The sequence below is a fragment of the Podarcis bocagei genome (assembly GCF_964188305.1).
Source record: "Podarcis bocagei genome assembly, chromosome: 6".
In the NCBI taxonomy this organism is placed as follows: Eukaryota; Metazoa; Chordata; class Lepidosauria; order Squamata; family Lacertidae; genus Podarcis; species Podarcis bocagei.
Window position 1 is genome coordinate 27,043,801 of NC_138130.1, and position 19,967 is coordinate 27,063,767.

Consider the following 19,967-nt stretch of genomic DNA (forward strand, 5'->3'; position numbering starts at 1 on the left):
GCCCTGCCTATCTGGCTGGGTTTACCCAGCCACTCTGGGTGGCTTCCAACAGAATGTTAAAGTACAATAACCTATTAAACATTAAAAGCTTCCCTAAACAGGGCTGCCTTCTGATGTCTTCTAAAAGTCTGGTAGTTGTTCTCTTTGACATCTGGTGGGAGGGCGTTCCACAGGGCGGGCGCCACCACCAAGAAGGCCCTCTGCCTGGTTCCCTGCAACTTGGCTTCTCATGAGGGGACCGCCAGAAGGCCCTCGGAGCTGGACCTCAGTGTCCAGGCAGAACAATGGGGGTGGAGATGCTCCTTCAGGAAGAAGAACAATTTACAAAATCTTTTAAACAGGTCCATTGAAAAACTAATCAACGTCCTATTTGTCTGGGGGGAGGTGGGGGGCAGTGCCTGCCTGCCCCTTTCAAGCACGGCTGGGAAGAGGCCTCTGCAGGCTGAGCAGTGGCGTAGCGTGGGGGGTGCAGGGGGGGCCCGGCCGCACCGGGCGCAACATCTGGGGGTTAGGGTTAGGGGGCGCAAATCCACGGGTTAGGGGGCGCAAATTACTTCCCTTGCCCCGGGTGCTGACAACCCACGCTACGCCACTGGATACAATAGCTGCTTTCTCTTCGAAAACTTAAAAACATGCTACATTTTCTATGTCCTAGAGAAATTCTGAAGTTAAGATTTCACAAGAATAGCTCAGCTTCAGATCACATTATGGTCACACCATTTATTTTTTACCCCTCCCACTATAAGAAATTGCTTCTCATATAATGTAAGACAAATGTCTCTATTTTCATTTGACGAAATATTTGTGGAGGTGCATGAAAACCTTCACACCGCAGGAATATTATGTTAACACAAATGTTTGTGGCTGTGTAGTTAGATGCTTATTGAAACTGTGTTTGGATGTTTAGAGTAATCAGATGGTTAACATTTCAACAGATATCCAAATGTGTTGTTTCTCTATAAAAAGAAAATTGTTTTTTCTGGACAATAGTGTGTTGTTATTTTTAAATATAGCTGCCTACATATATGAGCACCATAACCTATTCGGTTGATTTGACCTCTGCACCAGTTAGGATCAGTGCAACAGAATCTGAAAAACTATGTTTCCCATTGGACAATAGTTTGGTTTTAAGTACAGGGGTGTGGATGTGTGTGGGTGTGTGGGTGTGCATCTTAATGTGGCTAAAATATCTATCTATCTAACATTTATACAGACCTGTTTTCCAAACCTGAAGCAATTTATGTAATTATACACATAATGTATTTTAACCAAGTACACAAAGGTTTTAATAATGCCACTTATGATGTAGATTTAACTTATACCACTATTTAGTCTCTCTTCCTTAATAGGATACTAAAAAGGAATTTTATGACAACATTATCAGTAGCATTTTGCGATAATTAGAATAACAATAATAATACTGAGATATTTTTCAGTAATAATGGTGTTATTAATGAGATTTTTATGAAAGACAGACTTCTTTGGTATAATTATGAAAATTGATCTTTTGCATTTTAGTTATTCACTGAAATCAGATAAGTGGCTTAACTACATATATTATTTCTAATAAATATTCAGAAGAATGCATTTAAACAAGGCTCCTCATTCTATTCTTGCTCATATTCCTTGCATTTAAATAAAAGTGTAATTGCTCTGCTTTTTTTTAAACTGCTAGTTTGGATTAGCTGTCTAACCTGTACAGTGTAGCTGTTTGCTGTTTGCATTTTTAATAGCTTTATTACCATTTGGTGAAGCCTTAATTTCTGACTCCCTTGAAGAGTCCTGCCTTTAAGTCAGCTCTACAATTTAACCAGCAATAATCTGTCAAGAGAAGATAAAGACTTACACCAGATGAAATGCAGTATTTTTGTGTAGCATCCTGTCATTGTTAAGGAAAGATCAGAGCATGTCAAAATGGAACACCTGAAAGTTTAATAAACTTTGTAGCATAATTTTACAGTTCACATTTTTAAAAAATCATTGGTGCCAGAACACAGTCATTTGTTCACTATTGAATATATATCTATATACGTGTGTGTGTGTGTCTGTGTGTGTGTGTGTGTGTGTGTGTGTGTGTGTGTGTGTGTTTGGATGGAAGGAGCCTTCAACACATCCACATTCTGAATGACACATTTATAAATGGTACTCTTAACTAGAGATGCCACTGAGTTTTACCTGAAGTCAAATTTCTGGGGAAACTCACAGGTTCCTAATCAGGATAAAAAGGCATCAGAGTTCAACCTAGAAGGGGATGCGTAACTAACCAACAGAGCTTCCCAAATCATCTCCTTAAATTCTTACAAAATTATATGGTGATATTCTGCTTTGACTATGTGCGTGTTGGGGGCTGGGGTGGAGGAAGACAGTCTGAGGTCAGGAGCCAAGCATGGGAGATGGGTGGGAACTTTGCCTAGACGTGGAGGGCTGGGTGGGGAGCAAACCAGTTCAGATTTTTAGCCCATCATCATGATTAGCAGAATTGTGCTAATGTGTAGATGATGTTGATGCAAACTTACCTCCCTCTATCTATATGGGAGATAGAGATGTGCCACTCTTTGTGCCAAGCTCTTTCAAGAATTACAATAGCCAGTGAGCAGTTGCGTGGGCCATGCAGGTAGGGCTGTGTCACTGTACCAACCTCCCAGTGCTAGACGTTACTGCCACTTACAGTGGTACCTCGGGTTAAGAACTTAATTCGTTCTGGAGGTCCATTCTTAACCTGAAACTGTTCTTAACCTGAGGTACTGCTTTAGCTAATGGGGCCTCCCACTGCTGCTGCACAATTTCTGTTCTCACCCTGAAACAAAGTTCTTAACCCGAGGTACTATTTCTTTTTTTTTTTATAATGGTTTTTTTATTTGCTTTTTTCCAGGATAAAAATACAACATCAGTAACACAACAAAAGCGGTTTTACAGAAAGGAAAAGAAAGTTATAAAGAAAAAGAAGAAATTCACTTTTTCAGATCCATTTTCATAATCAACCAGACTTCCCCACGTCCTCCATCCCCTGCCTTCTTTACAATGAAAAATAAACAGCAAATTAATACCTTATTTCAGTTGTTTTTGTGTTTTCATTTAGTTATATAATCCATAATTTATACGTTTCAAAATCTGAAAACTTAGTTTCTATCATTTACCAATTTCAATACTGAAGCGTGTTATTCCGAAGCACTTAGCAAACTCTCAACATTCATATAACTTATAATGTTTTTGTAGATAGTCCTTAAATTTTTTCCAGTCCTCTTCCACTACATCTTCTCCCAGGTCTCGGATTCTGCCTGTCATTTCGGCTAATTCCATATAGTCTATCAGCTGCGAATGCCATTCTTCCAGCGTGGGTAACCCGAGGTACTATTTCTGGGTTAGCGGAGTCTGTAACCTGAAGTGTCTGTAACCTGAAGCGTCTGTAACCCGAGGTACCACTGTACTGAGAGAGGGAGGGGCAAGGAAGCAGGGAGCTCAGTACAGTGAAGGAACAGCATCAAGGGTTTTGGATTGGCTCCATCACTGCACCAGCACTATGCTAAGCTCCCTGCTGCCTTGCCCCTCCCTCTCCCCATCTCAGGAACTGGCAGCAATGCACAGTGTCAGGAACCCTGGAGAGCAATATAGCCCCACTTGGGCTGTCCTGATGGCCACTGCTGGCAATGGTGCCTGCTGGTATTTCTGAGGAACAGGCAGGAGGAGCCGACAGGGTGTGGTAGCTGAGTGGCAGCAAGGGAGAGAGAAACACCTCAATTATCAGGGATACTGAGATTCCAAGTACATTGGGGTCCAAGCTGATCTGATAAGATTTACAGGACCCCAGAATCTATATGAGTGAATGAGTTAGGCCTTTGGTCACCAAGGTAGATAGAAGAACTGACACTAGATTCCTAGGAACAGAGAACAGCATCTCAGAACCCACGAACCTGAGATTAACAGTCTCACGTTCTACCGACTGAGCTACCCAGCAGCTAAAGGGCTTTTTTCAGCCCTGCATTGGTAACTGCTGTGTTTGCAGCACCAAAGTGACTTCTTAATTATTTTTATTAAGTCTTATACAGTTATAACACATACTGCAACAAACGTTGCACAACCAAAAAACAAACCAAAACAAAAATTACAAAAGAAAAAGAGAAAAGAAAAGAAAGAGATAAAGGGAGGGATTAGAGGAAGTCAAGTAATATGCTCATAAGATTGGATTTTCAAATAATTAAGCTTGTTTGTGTGGTTTATTTGTCTGTTGTTATTTGTTAAAGTGACTTCTCCATAGCACAAGCCTGGGCAGTGTGTATGGAGGTCCCCAACTGCCTAGATGACAAGACCCACCTCTCGGCCTCACTGATGTGGTCCAAAGGAAAGGAAATCAATACATTTGGCACCAGCTGGACTGCAGGATTGCTGGAAGGAGGAATACAATACGCCATCCAACCACCTTAGGGACTCCACTCTGGATTACCTATACCTGTATCTACATGCCATGTTGCTGTGGAAGGTTCAGATTGACACCTTGTGCATTAAAAGCATATGTGAAGGGGCTGCAAGCCATTCAAGCTACCTCTGCCAATGCAGACCATACACTGGTATGCCCCATTCCCATGTGTTTGGTAACTGTGAGAAGGGCCCCTTCACATATGCTGATGTACACGTGCAGAGCTCTTCCGTGCAAGGGAGGGAGGGAATGCTGACTGCCCCCTCAAACATGCTTTTAATGTCTGGACCTCATTCCCCATCCCCAACCATCAGTGTCTAGCTACTCCTTCTGCTCAGCTGAAGAGAAGAGTTTCTGTTCTCAGCAGAATTCCACCATGGAGGACACTGTCCCATTGCCTGTGTTGAAGAAAGACTGAGCAACCAGTCTGGTCAACTTCTGTATGTGTAATTGGGAAGAGCATCTTGTATATTGCCTGAGGCAGTGAAAGATTTTGAGGTGGCCCAGCTGGTCTTGGTGGGTATGCACAGGGACATAGGAAGCTGTCCTGTGTCAGCTAGTGGTAGGGTCATTCTTTTCGTTTTGATTTCTTATTATGTTTTCTTATGATGATCTGGAACTTCTGCATACAAAGCAGATGCTCTGCTACTGAGCTACAGCTCCTTCTTGTATAATTACGGATCAGCACAGCTCTCCTTGGTGGCATGACTATGGTTGCTCTCATTAGGAGCTCCGTCCTGCACTTCAAAACTGACCACCGTGCCATCACCTTCACCAGTTGCTACACAGCAGCAACCAGGAAGTATTCAGTTCACATGCCAGTGGTAGTTTAGAGAGTCTCCACCCCTATCCAACAACCCCAGAAGCTCTCAAGGCAGGAAAAGAGCCCATCTGGTGGCCAAGTACCAAATTATAAACACATATGAGGATTATGGCATAACAATGAGCACATGCATCAAGGAGACAATTTTCAGCCACACACTTGTGACAACCATAATGTATACTCTGGTCCTGGTTAATATTTGATTAATGGGGTTTTTTTTGGGGGGGGTAATAGCATAAACATTGTTAACTTTCCCCTGATTCTTAAAACAAAAACAAACTTGGAAGTAGGACTATGCCTTTCCTTTCTGTTTTACAACTGAATTTTCAGGTAGGTATGTTTAGGATCTCAGTTGTAGCTCCCTGACATGATTGGATGTTTCTATTAAAGAGGTGGAAAAATGATGGGACTTACACACACAAAAAAAAAAAAACAGCCAAGCTTTCTCACTTGAATAACCACAAGACAACAGCATGGATCAATAGCAAAGTAATTTGGGACCCTGTGACAGATGCAATGTAAAAATATTTGCAGTGGTGTATATTGTGATATTACTTAGCATAGGCTCACGGCCGGGGGGGGGGGGAGAGAAGCATTAACGAGATTCTCCATGTCATTAACAATGGTTATGTTGGTCATAAGCCAAACCCTGACAATAACCCAAGATTGAAAAAAGTTTCTTTGAATTTGTCTTCCTGGTATAATTATGGCAGGTTCAGAGAGGAACCAGATCTGGAGTGTTGTAAAACTCAACACAATGAACTTGACAGACAGCCAGATTTCTGTTTTCAGTCAGTTTAGGGTTACTATAATCTCATTATTATGCTTGAAAGACGACAAGTAATAGAATCTCAGGTAGCTGTTCTGTCTTTACTCAGCCGCATCTTCTCTTTTATGCCGATTTCCCTTGATTACCTGAACTAGTGAAGCTCAGTTTTCAGCCACTTATCTCCCAGAAATAATCATCTGATCAGCCGTGTAAGGTTCTCACTGCACTCAGTGGTTTTAATGGGTCAAGCGTTAAATTAACCCTTTAACCATACCCTTGGAGAATACAAAACTTATTAAGAAGCAATTTACTTCTCAGTCATTGTGAACTTCACAAAAGAGAACGCGCTGGTTAGCTAGCTTTGCTTGTTGTCTTCTTCTCAAGGATCCTGTCGCCATTTTTTATTTTTAAAAAAATTAAAATGGCAAGAAAAATTAATTGCTTTACGAAATTGCCCTCCCCCTAAGAAGACTCCATCTCATTTGCTGAGATGAAGAGTGCATTTTTTTAAAAAAAAACCCCAAATGGTACACTTGTAGGTTGTCTTGGCTGTAGGAATGCCTGCATATTTTAACAAAAGAATGGGTTATTCATACACACACACACATATATATCTTTACAGAATAGGGCACCGCTATTTTAGGGTACTATAGGACAATCAGCTTTGTCATGGCTGTAACCATCTTCCTCCCTAGGTGGTGTTGCCATATCTCCAGGTGGCATTTCAAAGAAAATGAATGGAAAATCAGTGATCTTTTCATAACCAACAGAAGCTTCCAGAATCCTGTTGCTAAGCTGAAGTGTCTATGGTTGTGGTCTTATGCACATCCGTAGGGGGAGAGACTTTCACTGAACATAGTTGGACTTACTTCCAAGTAATTGTGCATAGGATTGTGCCATTAGTGTCTAGGAATTGCTAGCACTGGAAATGTGTAAGCTGAATGAGAACAATAATTTTAAGAATTCAGAAGTGTTAGTGGTTCTCCCACAGGTGGCAGCCAGGGGGAAAACCCTGCCCTACTCCAGCCTAGAATAGCAGAAAATCACAGAGAAGGCTTCTCCTTCACCTTCGCCAGAGGTCGAGTTGCTACTTCCTGGCCAGAATTTATTTTATCCGTTTGTTTTAAGAGTACTTCTTAATATTGAAAAATCTCAAAGCAGTTTGCAAAAATACAAAATGGAAACAATAAAATGCCATCATAAAAACAGAGGTGCAACCCAAAAAACCCCCCATTAAAACAGTATTATGAAAACAGATCGAAATAGAAATTCAGTAATAACAGGATACAATCTTATGGGTCAGGCAAAGCCAGGACAAAATTATATGTCTTTACAAAACATCTGAAGCAGCTGATGGATGATGTTTCGTGTATGCCAGAGGGAAGGGCATTGCAGAGTGCCAGGGTAACAGTAGAAAATATCCATTTTGGGGTCACTGCTCTGTGATATCCTGTGGGGTGGGGTGCCACCAGTAAGTTACTCTTCACTCATTTCCCTTCTTATGTTACTTCCTTTTAACACATTGGTCATATTCATAGTAGCTGAAGATTCATTTTTTAACCAAACCTTTTCTTCTACTGTAAAAATACTCTTTAACTGAAACTGTCTTGTAATAAACATTAAACTGTGCTTAAAAATATTACAGGATGGGTGTTGCAACCATTGACCCTACATGGGCCACAGCCCTAAGAGTCCCCCCTTTACATATTTTGGAATGTTTGAAGGTCTTTTCTCCCCTATAATTAAATGAGCACACCTTTCAAGCCCTGCTAGACAAAGAAAAAAGCATCATCATCATCAACAACAGCACTTATAACAACCTCTCTTATTAGACAAAATAAAAAAATTCCTTCCAGTAGCACCTTAAAGACCAACTAAGTTAGTTCTTGGTATGAGCTTTCGTGTGCATGCACACTTCTTCAGAGATAGACAAATGAAGGGCTATAGGACAGATCTAGCTCACAAAGCTACTTTCTTAGGCCCCAGTGTATTTAAAAGAAAATGCTCTCTCATAACGAAAGAAGCAATGAACCCCCATGTGTCTTTCAGATACGGTTTGCTGCATTGCTATTTTTATGCCCATTGTGGAAAGGCATACAGTGTAACCACCGACAATATGCTGCCTGAGTGGATGCTTCGAAAGGCCCATGTCTTCCTCAGCCAGTGACCTAATGGCATCCATGTGCATGGTCTCCATATTTATGAAGTTCTTATTAATAATTATATAATAATAATAATTTACTATTTATACCCCGCCCACCTGGCTAACGATTATAGATACCCGTGAGAGAGTATTGAATTGCTCACCTCAGAATTTGTGCCCAAAAGCAGAGTGACTGGCCATAACCCATAGTAAAACAGGAAACTAAATTTGCCATTTGCCGTTAGAGAAAACAGGGGCGATAGTTACAACTGTGGCAGCTAGTAGTTTAACCGCCATGTTACATTCCTTTCGATAAGCTTGGAATTCTTCTTTTAATGACTAAATCTTGTTTTGGCTGCATAATTCTTTTAAAAAAATAATTCTCACCAGGTCGTCAAAATTCAAAGCCTTGCCTAGATACTCAAAACTTTTATGTAATACAGAAAAGAACAGGTAATGGGTTTGGATGCCACCTGTTTTGTTGTTGGCATCCGGCAGCAATAAAGGAGTGCATAAACCATATCTCCATTATATAGCTTTTCATCTGTTGAGATATGTTCATTTTCCAGTCCTTTAGAGCAGTGTTTCCCAACCTTTTTTGGGCAAAGGCACACTTGTTTGATGAAAAAAATCTCGAGGCACACCACCATTACAGCCCCGTGACGTCAGCGCGCAGCGTCACGCCGGGAGGGACGCACGAAAGTGTAAGTTTCAATTTTTTCCCCTCCCCCTTGCCGGGGAACCTCCAAGCTTTGGGGGTGGGGGGGGAGGAGGCAGCAAAGCGAGGCAGGAAGGAGAGCGCGGCTTGGCTGGGTGAGCTTTGGCAGGGGCAGGGAATGAGAGCCGCGAGGCGGGCGCTGCGGACGGAGGCGCTGCCCGCCGAGCTCGCAGGCAGCCAGGCAGGCAGACGGCGAGAGCCCCGCGCTGGGCGGCCTCTCCTCGCCACCGCCGCCCCGCCTCTCGCCGCCCGACTCGCCCGCCTCCCTCCAGGCAACATCTCGCGGCACACCAGGCAACATCTCGCGGCACACTAGTGTGCCGCGGAACAGTGGTTGGGAAACACTGCTTTAGAGAACCACTATGGAGAACTGGATCCTGAGACACACTCTCTTTCACTATCAGCATTTTGAGACCGTTCCCCATGTGCCCTTAGAAGATACTATGGCACAAGTAATTAAAACTAATGCATTTTCTCATTCAAACTTTGCAGTGTAAATTGCTTTCCAACGTGGATTTTTTTTTTATGCCATCTATCAATTACGATGCTTTCTTTTATTATTTATAAAGAAAGTAAGCTGGCACTTCTCCCAGGTGCCTGTGACATTTATTTAAAGAACAAAAATAAATCAGACAACAGTAAAAGATGCAACACTGATCCCTTGAGCTTAGCACATAAATTCCAGAGCTGCTGTGGGGGCTCCTTCTCTAGCTGAGTTGAAATAGAAAATGTTTCCCAATAGGAATAACAGGCCTCTTAAGCATGCTTCTGCGAAATTATGGATGACTATGTTGCGATCATTACAAAATACTACTAACCAGGAAGGAAGAAAAGAAAGAAAGAAAGAAAAAGGAAGGAAGGAAGGAAGGAATGTGAGACTATTCTGATCTTCCTACATTAATCCAACATAACAATCACCTAATGAGCCCTGTCAGATGAAACGTGCAAGGACTTTTGCTTGTGCAATGGGGCTTTCCCCTCAGTTTCTCCACCTGCAATCCTTATGCCCCTCAAAATTGGCTGTGGGGGATCAGGGGAACCCCCCAGAATAGTGCATGGGGGGGGGAGGAGAGGGGGAACTGTTCTGTCTGGCAAACTCAACTGCTTGCAGAGACAGAATGTTTGTCATAGAGCAAAACTGAACTCCACCCATAAGCACTGTGGGAGCATACAGGGGTGGCTGCTCCTGGTGGCCGAGCCCTTTTGGACCCCCTGAATATTTTTGGGGTGGAGCTGACCCCCAATATCCAAAAAGCACAGAGCCAAAACACAGAGCCAAACAGTGGGTGGCTCCTTCTTTTTCTCTTCCTGCTGTGGAGGGGAAGGAAGGTCAAAGTGGCCTCCTGGGGGCAGTGCCAGGAGGTGGCAGAAGAGGCTAGCCGTCAGCCAATTAAGCTGCGCAGCCCCACCCCAGCTCCTCCCAACGTCCTGATGTCAAGTGTGACATCACAAGCACAACATAACCCCCCACACACACACACACAATCGTCCTCACAAGCTGGTGCCTCTGAGAGCAGAAAAGCCTTAGACTGGAATTATAAAAATCCATGACCAAACTAAAAATCATGGACCAAACTAAAACAGGTAAACATCATTTTACCCTATGGATTGTTTGCACACACAGCCTTCCTTCGCTTCCTCTTGGGGTATATTTTAGAGAGCAACTAAAGAGAGCAGTTCAGCTTGAGAAAAAGCTCTCATCCCACCTTCAAAACGAAAGCGCTAAGCTCAAGGAATTAAGAACTGCATCTTCTCCTGTTGTCGGCTTCATTTTTGCACTGTTTTCTTGTTACTGTTCTTATAATAAAACTAATATAATATAAGAAAAAACAAATCAGGGGGTTGGACTAGATGACCCTCAGTGTCCCTTCCGACTCTATGATAGCACCATGAAATAATAAGAACCATAACAGAACAGCAGAAATGCCATAGAAAACTATATAGTTTAAAAAAATAAAAAATAAGTAGGAGAACATCTCATAACTAGAGCACCTTGATGTAAATGGCAACTCCTTCATAAGCTGGCATTGTCAGGAGCTACAGGTGGTATACAGGCCATTTGGCCATGTGTGGCAGAGAGAGAAAACATTTTCCTTTATATTTCAATTATTATCTGCCAAGCCCTCCAGCATATGCTCAGCTGGAATTTATCAGGCTTGGTAGAGGCTCTTGTTGAGCTGTGTCCCTAAGGTGATTCACCAGCCACATGAGTTCCTGAAGGGAGAGTGACCCAGTTTCACACGATGCTGTGTAATCCTTGCATTTTATAAAATGGCTTATAAGTGGACATTGTAACTCCAGCATCCAATAGGAAGGAAGTAGCCAAGTTGACTCTTGGACAAAAAAGTTTCACATAAACAAACTAAAGAAATATTATTTAATACGTCTGTCACTTTGCCTGTTTTTATAACCCAGCAATCCTGCTAAGCACAGATGTAACCAGTTGCCATGATGCACCTGCCTGAATGCAGGTTATACCAAATTCCTATAGAACAGGGATGGGAAGAGAGATGGGAAGAGCAGAAGGAGGAGGCAGGGAGGGGTGTTGTACTCTTCACTTTGCTCCTCTCTGAAGCCACTTCTCCCAAGTCACCCTCCCACTTCTCCCAGGGAGGGTGACTCCCATAAGTCAGGTGGCTATAAAGAATGGCTAGGGAGAAGACATTCAATGGGAAAGCACTGGCTGAGAAAAGTTCAAGTAGCCCCTCCTGCTTGCCTCTTTAGCACACATACCAAATCCTCCAACATTTCTCCATATTTAAAAACAAAATAAAACATTAAACATTTTAAAAAACCTCCCTATATAGGGCTGCCTTCAGATGTCTTCTAAAAGGTTGTAAATTTACTTATCCACTTGGTTTGAGGGTTGCATTACCCTACCCTCCAACATTTATCTGATAAAAATAGGGAAAGAGGGACATTCTGGGATTGAATCAGAAACCAGAATGGCTTCTGTAAATCCAGGACTGTCCCTAGAAAATAGGGAGACTTGGAGGGTCTGACATACACATACCTCTTATGTGCATTTGGCAACAACTGGACGGGGCATAGCCCAGTGGCAAAGCATTCACTTTGCATCCAGAAGGGTCAAAGTTCAAGTCCCAGGTAGGGCTGGGAAGGACCCTGGCCTAAAACCTCGGGCAGCCTCCGTCTGTCAGTGCTAGATAATGAAATCTAGAGGAAGCACTGGTCTGACTTGAACTGTAGTTTTTTAAGAGTTCTGGGAATTGTAGGTCTGTGAGGGAGACACTGCAGTTCCCCGGGTGAGATTTAAATGTACAGTGTGGATCTGCCCTCAGTATAAGGCAGTTTCAGATGTTCATAACAACCAGTTTTTATATCTATCTATCTATCTATCTATCTGGGACACGGGTGGCTTGCTGATCAGAAGGTCGGCAATTCGAATCCCCGCGACAGAGTGAGCTCCTGTTGCATGGTCCCAGCTCCTGCCCACCTAGCAGTTCGAAGCACATCAAAGTGCAAGTAGATAAATGGGTACTGCTACGGCAGGAAGGTAAACAGCATTTCCGTGTGCTGCTCTGGTTCACCAGAAGTGGCTTAGTCATGCTGGCCGCATGACCCGGAAGCTGTTTGCGGACAAACGCTGGCTCCCTCGGCCTATAGAGAGAGATGAGCATTGCAACCCCAAGCATTGCGGAGCATTGCGGAGTTGTCCGCGACTGGACCTAATGGTCAGGGGTACCTTTACCTTTCTTTCTATCTATCTATCTATCTATCTATCTATCTATCTATCTATCTATCTGTCATCTATCTATCTATCCCCAGATAGGTAGGAATACCACATCCTTCAAAGTATCTCTTAAAATAAATCTCCTTCTATCTATCGATATTTTCATGTCCTAAGCAATTACACTTGGCAAAACACTCATACATTTCAAGCAAGGCTCTGACCTGCATTCTAAGGTATTGATTTAACTTGAAGTATAACAATGTGGAATCAAGGAGACCCCATAGAAATTATGCAGATTATATGTGTGCGTGTGTTTATTTTTACTTATTTGCACGTGTCTCTTAAGATACTAATCACACACATGCACAGACACGAAATTTGAACTTTTCAAAGTAATTTGTTGTTGTTGTTATTACATTTCTATCCCGTCCTTTGACCCAAAGGGAACCCAGGGCAACACCTTGTTGGTTGTATCCCTTACTATTCTAAGTCTTGTTAATCAGAATTTAACCCTACTTAGGGTTTGTTTTTACAAAAGTGAGATTTGCGGCATGACAGCTTTAAAACTTGGTTTTAGAAAGGGGGGCGGGGGTGGGAATTAATACTTGTGAGCATACACAAAGTGGGAAATATTTAATTTAAAGGGAGAGACAACTTATTCGTCCTGTAGCAAGAGCCTCTTAGGTATGGGGGAGAAGTGCAATTCAATCAGCATTTCAAGGTGTATCCACCTGTACTTTCCAAAACAGTATGCACACCAAAACTCAGCCACCTTCAAAATTTGAAATTCCCTAAATTTTGTAGTCCAGTTCATCAGCCAAGTAATGTGTGCAAAGATGCATATACTAGTATAAAGTGTGCATAAAATACTTGTGAAAATATTTGTGAAAATAACACGCAAAAACGCCTTATATTAGGTAAAATTGCATGCAGAAATTAGGAGAAATTTGCACTAAAATGCTGATAAATTTTTGCAAGGGCTTAAAGAAATATATGGTGCACTAATGGGAAAATGGGAAGAAACTGAGACACACCAAAATCAACAGATTTGTCCATCCCTAGAGCCCCCTAAGCTAAACCACCTTGGGGCTGGACTCTCCTGCCCATGATGCCACTCCTGGCCCCCACACATTCAGATCACATTTCTCCCATCAGAGAGTGGCAATGGCCAGGCAAAATGCAAGACCCCTCAGACATACCTTGTGGGCTGGCATCCTTCTCAATAAAACCTCAGGTAAAAGGCACAGGAAACTAAAAGATTGTCTCAACCCTCTACATGCCCTACCAATCACTGCACCTGTAGGTGCCATACCATTTGGAGGTTCATTCTGCATGACGTTGGAACAGGTGTTTAGTGTGGTGGCATCCATCCTTTGGAATTTGCTCATGTTACTTATCCAACAAGCACCATCTGCTTTGTTTTTTGGGGGGTCTTCTAAATATATTCCACTTTCAACATGCCTTGAAAATGAAGATCATTATCCCAATTAGTATACGCACAGTATTGGATCTGAATTGATTTTATGTATATGTGTACTATTTTTGTTACATTGTTTCATTTATGTAATTGTTTTAAGTGTGTGTGTGTGTGTGTGTGTGTGTGTGTGTGTGTATGAGAGAGAGATGGTGCCCGCCCTGTGGAACACTCTCCCATCAGATGTCAAAGAGATAAACAACTACCTGACATTTAGAAGACATCTGAAGGCAGTCCTGTTCAGGGAAGTTTTTAATGTGTGATATTTTGATGTATTTTTAATCTTTGTTGGAAGCCGCCCAGAGTGGCTGGGGAAACCCAGCCAGATGGGCGGGGTACAAATAATAAATTGTTGTTGTTGTTGTTGTTGTTGTTGTTGTTGTTGTTATACCGTTCATAAAGGAATTCAGTAAATAATAAAACAAGAGAGGAGCCAAGGGCTCCCAATTGGCTAGCATTGCTGACTTTTTTCATGCTCACCCTGCCAAACTCACTTATTTTTCCATTCATTTCATTGAAGTCCCACTAAGCTACCCCATGGCTATCCCACTTAATAATAATAATAATAATAATAATAATAATAATAATAATAATAATAATAATAAATTTTATTTATATCCCGCCCTCCCCAGCCGAAGCCGGGCTCAGGGCGGCTAACAACACTAAAATAGTGCAACATTATAAAACATCAAAGAATTAATTAAAATCAAAATTGATGGCAACCATAAACTAAAGTATTGTAAAGATTGCCAAAGGAGGGAGTCAGGCTGCACCCTGACCAAAGGCCTGGTGGAACAGCTCTGTCTTGCAGGCCCTGCGGAAAGATGTCAAGTCCTGGAGGGCCCTTGTCTCTTGTGACAGAGCGTTCCACCAGGTTGGAGCCGCAGCCGAAAAAGCCCTGGCTCTAGTTGAGGCCAGCCTAACCTCTCTGAGGCCTGGGACCTTCAAGATGTTTTTATTTGAAGACCGTAAGTTCCTCTGTGGGGCATACCAGGAGAGGCGGTCCCGTAGATACGAGGGTCCTAGGCCGTATAGGGCTTTGAAGGTTAAAACCAGCACCTTAAACCTGATCCTGTACTCCACTGGGAGCCAGTGCAGCTGGTATAGCACCGGATGAATGTGATCCCGCAGCGAAGACCCCGTAAGGAGTCTCGCTGCGGCATTCTGCACCCGCTGGAGTTTCTGGGTCAGTCTCAGGGGCAGCCCCACGTAGAGCCAGTTACAATAATCCAGTCTGGAGGTGACCGTCGCGTGGATCACAGTGGCTAGGTCAGGGCGAGAGAGGTAAGGAGCCAACTGCTTAGCTTGGCAGAGATGAAAAAATGCTGCCTTTGTTATAGCTGTAATCTGCGCCTCCATGGAGAGGGAGGTATCGAAGATTACACCCAAACTCTTAACGGACGGTGCTGGCACTAATTGCACCCCCACAAGAGATGGGAGTTGCCCCCTCAATCCCATATCGTCCCGTCCCAGCCAGAGGACCTCTGTCTTCGAAGGATTTAACTTCAACCGGCTCCCACGTAACCATCCAGCCACAGCTTCCAAGCATCTGATCAGTGTGTCTGGGGCCGAGTCAGGATGGCCATCCATCAACAGATAGAGTTGGGTGTCATCAGCATACTGATGGCAGCCCAGCCCAATCTCCGGACAAGCTGGGCGAGGGGGCGCATAAAGATGTTAAAAAGCATCGGGGAGAGTATCGCACCCTGGGGCACTCCACACACCAAGGAGTGGCGGGGTGACAGTTCCCCCCCAAGCGCCACCCTCTGTCCCCGACCAGAGAGAAACGAGCGCAGCCATTGAAGGACTGTGCCCTGGATCCCCACGTCGGCAAGGCGGTGGTCCAGGAGTTCGTGATCGACCATGTCGAAGGCTGCTGACAGGTCTAGAAGAATCAGCAGCCCCGACCCGCCTCGATCCAGCTGCCTGCGGAGATCATCTGTTAGGGCGACCAGAGCCGTCTCAGTCCCATGACCAGCGCGGAAGCCGGACTGGAATGGATCCAGAGCAAGGAAAGATAGCTATAACCTAAAGGGTCCTTCAAATTACCATTTCCCCCCATTGTGAAGTGAACCCGCAACACCACTGGGCAGGAGACAAACTGGGTCTTGAGAAGAGTCCTATATTTACATTCAGAAACTAGAGTGAGTTTGAGATATGGTGTTGTATGCTCTGTACATACAATGGACCAAATTTCACAAGACTAGAAGTCACATGGCTTGAGAGCTGGTACGCATGACTGACACCATCTGCCCAGGGGACACTGCCTTCCTTGGACACTCACATTTTGTGATACCTAGACCTGGTTGTTTGGGGAGGCGCTACTCCCCTTGGCCAGTGCGTGTCTTGTGTGGCAACAACAGCAGCAACGAGGAGAGGCCATTTTGCATCAATGTTCTGCCAGCAAGGACAGACTCCTTTGCCAAAGGTTCTGAAAGTCAGAAGGTGCTGATACTATCTGCCTTACCAGGCCTAAAAGGTTTAAGGAAGTGTGTAGTAGAGATTTTATTAAGTTTTAGATGGTTTTATTATGCAGTTTAAGCACTCTGAGAACTTCTTCTTGAAAAGCGGATAAATAATGATTTTAAAAAATCACCTTGTGGAGAATAAAGCCCTCTATTTAACCAAATGAATGCAGCAAAAATACCTCCAATACAGAAAAATCGCACAAATTTCTCCATACTTCACTGATCCAATTATCAAATTAGCCTTCTCCCATAATAGTCCCTGTCATGGAATTTACTTTTTATGAACTGCAGAAACAAATACCTATTTTTTTGAATTTTGTACTGCATTCTTCACTTTGAAATGAGAGAATCACAGAGAGATTTCAAAATTCAAACTGTGTGGTTGGGACCTATAGAATTCACTTTACCTATCCTGAAGGGTTTGCATTATGATTAGTTGGTTTGACAAATTCTGGGATATTAACTGTCCCCAAAAGAGATTGTAAGGCTCTATGACTGGGTCAGCGACCTTTCACCTTTAAAACTTAGGTTGCCACGGCAACTAAAATCAGCCTCATTAACTGGATAAACTAGTGACAAATATAAACGGTTGTTCTGCAGCTAATTAATCTTTTGAATTGTAGACCCAGTCCATTTACACCCATGTATAGGATCCCATTCATGGGAGATTTTTTCTTAAAGCAAAAAAAAAGACGAAGCTTTAGGTCAAAAAATATGCTGTTTTGTGTCAATTTTTACATTGGTTTTTTAAAAATAATAATTAAACGCCAATTTGCATTACTCAGCACTGTAGCAAGGAATGGCGTTCCTCAAGGTGAATTCAGCATGACAATCACGCAGCCTCCCTTTTTAATGCACTCTTTGTTTATTTTATTCCCCCCCCAAATGATAAATAATAATAATAAATTCGAGTCCTCCTTTTGTTTAGAGAAATTTATTTCCTTGATTGGAGGGCCAAAATGAAAGATTTATGGATGCCTGTTTCTCATTGGGAAGGAGGAAAGCGATCTGTTTGCAGGAGTTATATTTTCAGGCACTTTGCTGAGGCACCCCAACCCCCCTCGGTTCCTGACTGTAAAATAAGAAAACTATTACCCAGCTGGGGTAACAATAGGCTCCCACAGTGCTTTTCTGCTCAGACCGCAGCTGCCAGTGAAAGTGGAAACTACAACAGCAGGATAACATTCTTTTCTTACAGCCTGTTTCTATGGACAAGGAGCCCTCCCACTGACTCAGTGTATTTTCTATGCAAAACTGCAGAAGAAGTGACATTTTAAAAGTTTTGACCTTTGTTGTGTGTATGTGTGTGTGTTTTAATAAAAAAAGGGGGTTTCTCTCTTGCGCTTTCTCCCCCCCCCCCTTTGCACGAACCAATGTATACATTTTGCAACCTGACAGCATGTCTGTTAAGAGTAGCAATAGTCATTACTGTAATAATGAAATGTTTCAAAATTTGAAAATTTTGTGCAGATAACCTTTGTCTGGGAAACAGTCGCAATGTGGAAGGTGGCTCTACTTCTGTGATTGTTGCGGGGAAAACAGACGAAGGGGACAGACATCAAAAGAACCTTGGAGAACAGCACTGCTCCTAGTGTTTATGGCATTCCTTTGTGATTCTTAATACAACTGTCTAAAGCAAAAACATAGATGATCACTGAATATTTTGGAATATATTCAGGGAGTGCGAGTTCCCAAAATCTGATGGCATGAGTTCTGGTGTTGCTGCTTTAAAAAGAAAGAAAGAAAAAGCCAAAGCTGTTGGTAACATTTGTTTGAAATTTGCAAATAAATGTTTGTGTTGTGCTGTTTTCTTCCAACTCTGGAACAAGTGGTAGTCCCTGGGGTGGCAGAAACTGGAAAGAAAAGAAATCAGGCCAGATTGGCAGTAGGATATGGCAGTTCTGCATCTTCCAGCATGTTATTGTCTTTTTTTCTGACCAACTGCCTAGAATATAGCTTATTAAAGATCCCATAGCCAGTGGAAATTTTTGCAGAAGCTCATCATGACAGCCCCATGATATTCCATAGTAATACCTCAGATAAGGGAGCAGTGGTGATCCATTATATATACCTCCTAAAGAGCAGCAGTACATAGAATAATACCCAATTTATTAGGCTCAGCTGACAGTAATAGTATATTGAGCTAATAAAGGGTGGAACTAGCATGTTGGAGTTGGGCTGGGAGAATCTGGGGCAACATCTCTGTTCAACCACATGGCATGACTTCAATCTTATGCGTAAAGTGATGCTTACTTCTGCTAGCTTTCAGTCAACTTGTAAAAGACAATAAACGAAATATCTTCAACCACCCGAAATGCAACCTGTAGCTTTTTGTTAGAAATGCAATCCATTTAAATTGGAAGTCCATCAAAAGAAAGGCGTATCTAGGCTCTGCTGTATTATTATCCCCATTCTCTGACTTCCTCCATGCTAATCCATCACAAACAATAGCAAAACTTGAAACAGTACACAATATTGTACTGTTGGTGGGTTACATTTTGTAACCCACCCTGGACTTTTTGGTGAAGAGTGGGTAAGAAAATAACAGCAAAACCGTCATCACTGAAAGCCTCATTGTCACATTGAATTGCGAGAGGAAGGCAAGTTGGTAACGTAATTGCTCCTGCTCTGAAAAAATCCTGGAGATGCGCTACCTCCCCCACCCCAGCTCCCAGTACTTTCTCCACTATACAACTGCCCATAGCTGTGGCATGAAGCAATTATAATGGCACAATCCCATAAGCCACGGCATCATCAAGTGCTATAGGGAATTTGCCCTTTACACAGCTGCTACATGCTGGGTCAACATTTTCGTGGAGTTATGCACCAGCAGCAGTCATTTCCAGCTCAGACCTCACAATCATATATGTGAAATTAGGATTTTATTTTTATTTTTTTGCCTCAGTGTGCGTCACCATTACAATTGCTTACACTGAATCACATTTGCTGCTTCGATCCCCTTTCACCTTGTTGGGAGAGATTTATTTGTCTATTTTGGAGCTCCTCGCAATCCCTTGTTGTTCTTACTACCCTGAACAATTTGGTGCAATCAGCAAACTTTGTCACCTCACTGCACACCCCTATCTCCAGGTTATGAACAAGGTAAAAAGTACACGACCCAATACTGATCCTTGAAAGACCCTATTTCTTTCATCCCTCCATTGTGAGAACTGTCCGTTTCTTCCTACTTTCCAAAATAAAAAAATTCCTTCCAGTAGCACCTTAAAGACCAACTAAGTTAGTTCTTGGTATGAGCTTTCGTGTGCATGCACACTTCTTCAGATACACTGAAACAGAAGTTGCCAGATCCTTCTATATAGTGAGAAGGTGGGGAGGGGTATTACTCACCCTTCTGAGTAATACCAAGAACTAACTTAGTTGGTCTTTAAGGTGCTACTGGAAGGAATTTTTTTATTTTGACTATGGCAGACCAACACGGCTACCTATCTGTTCCTACTTTCCAGTTT

General features: G+C 42.8%; 2 long non-coding RNA genes across 2 annotated transcripts in view; one reads left to right on the top strand and one right to left on the bottom strand.

Moving 5' to 3' along the window:
* Window positions 1-19,967, bottom strand: part of LOC308589443 — a 344,225-nt gene that overhangs the window by 233,489 nt on the left and 90,769 nt on the right. The window lies entirely within an intron of this gene.
* LOC308588558 lies at window positions 10,346-18,317 on the top strand. The gene is made up of 2 exons (XR_014008818.1): window positions 10,346-10,451; window positions 17,971-18,317. It is a non-coding gene; the product is annotated as an uncharacterized lncRNA (long non-coding RNA).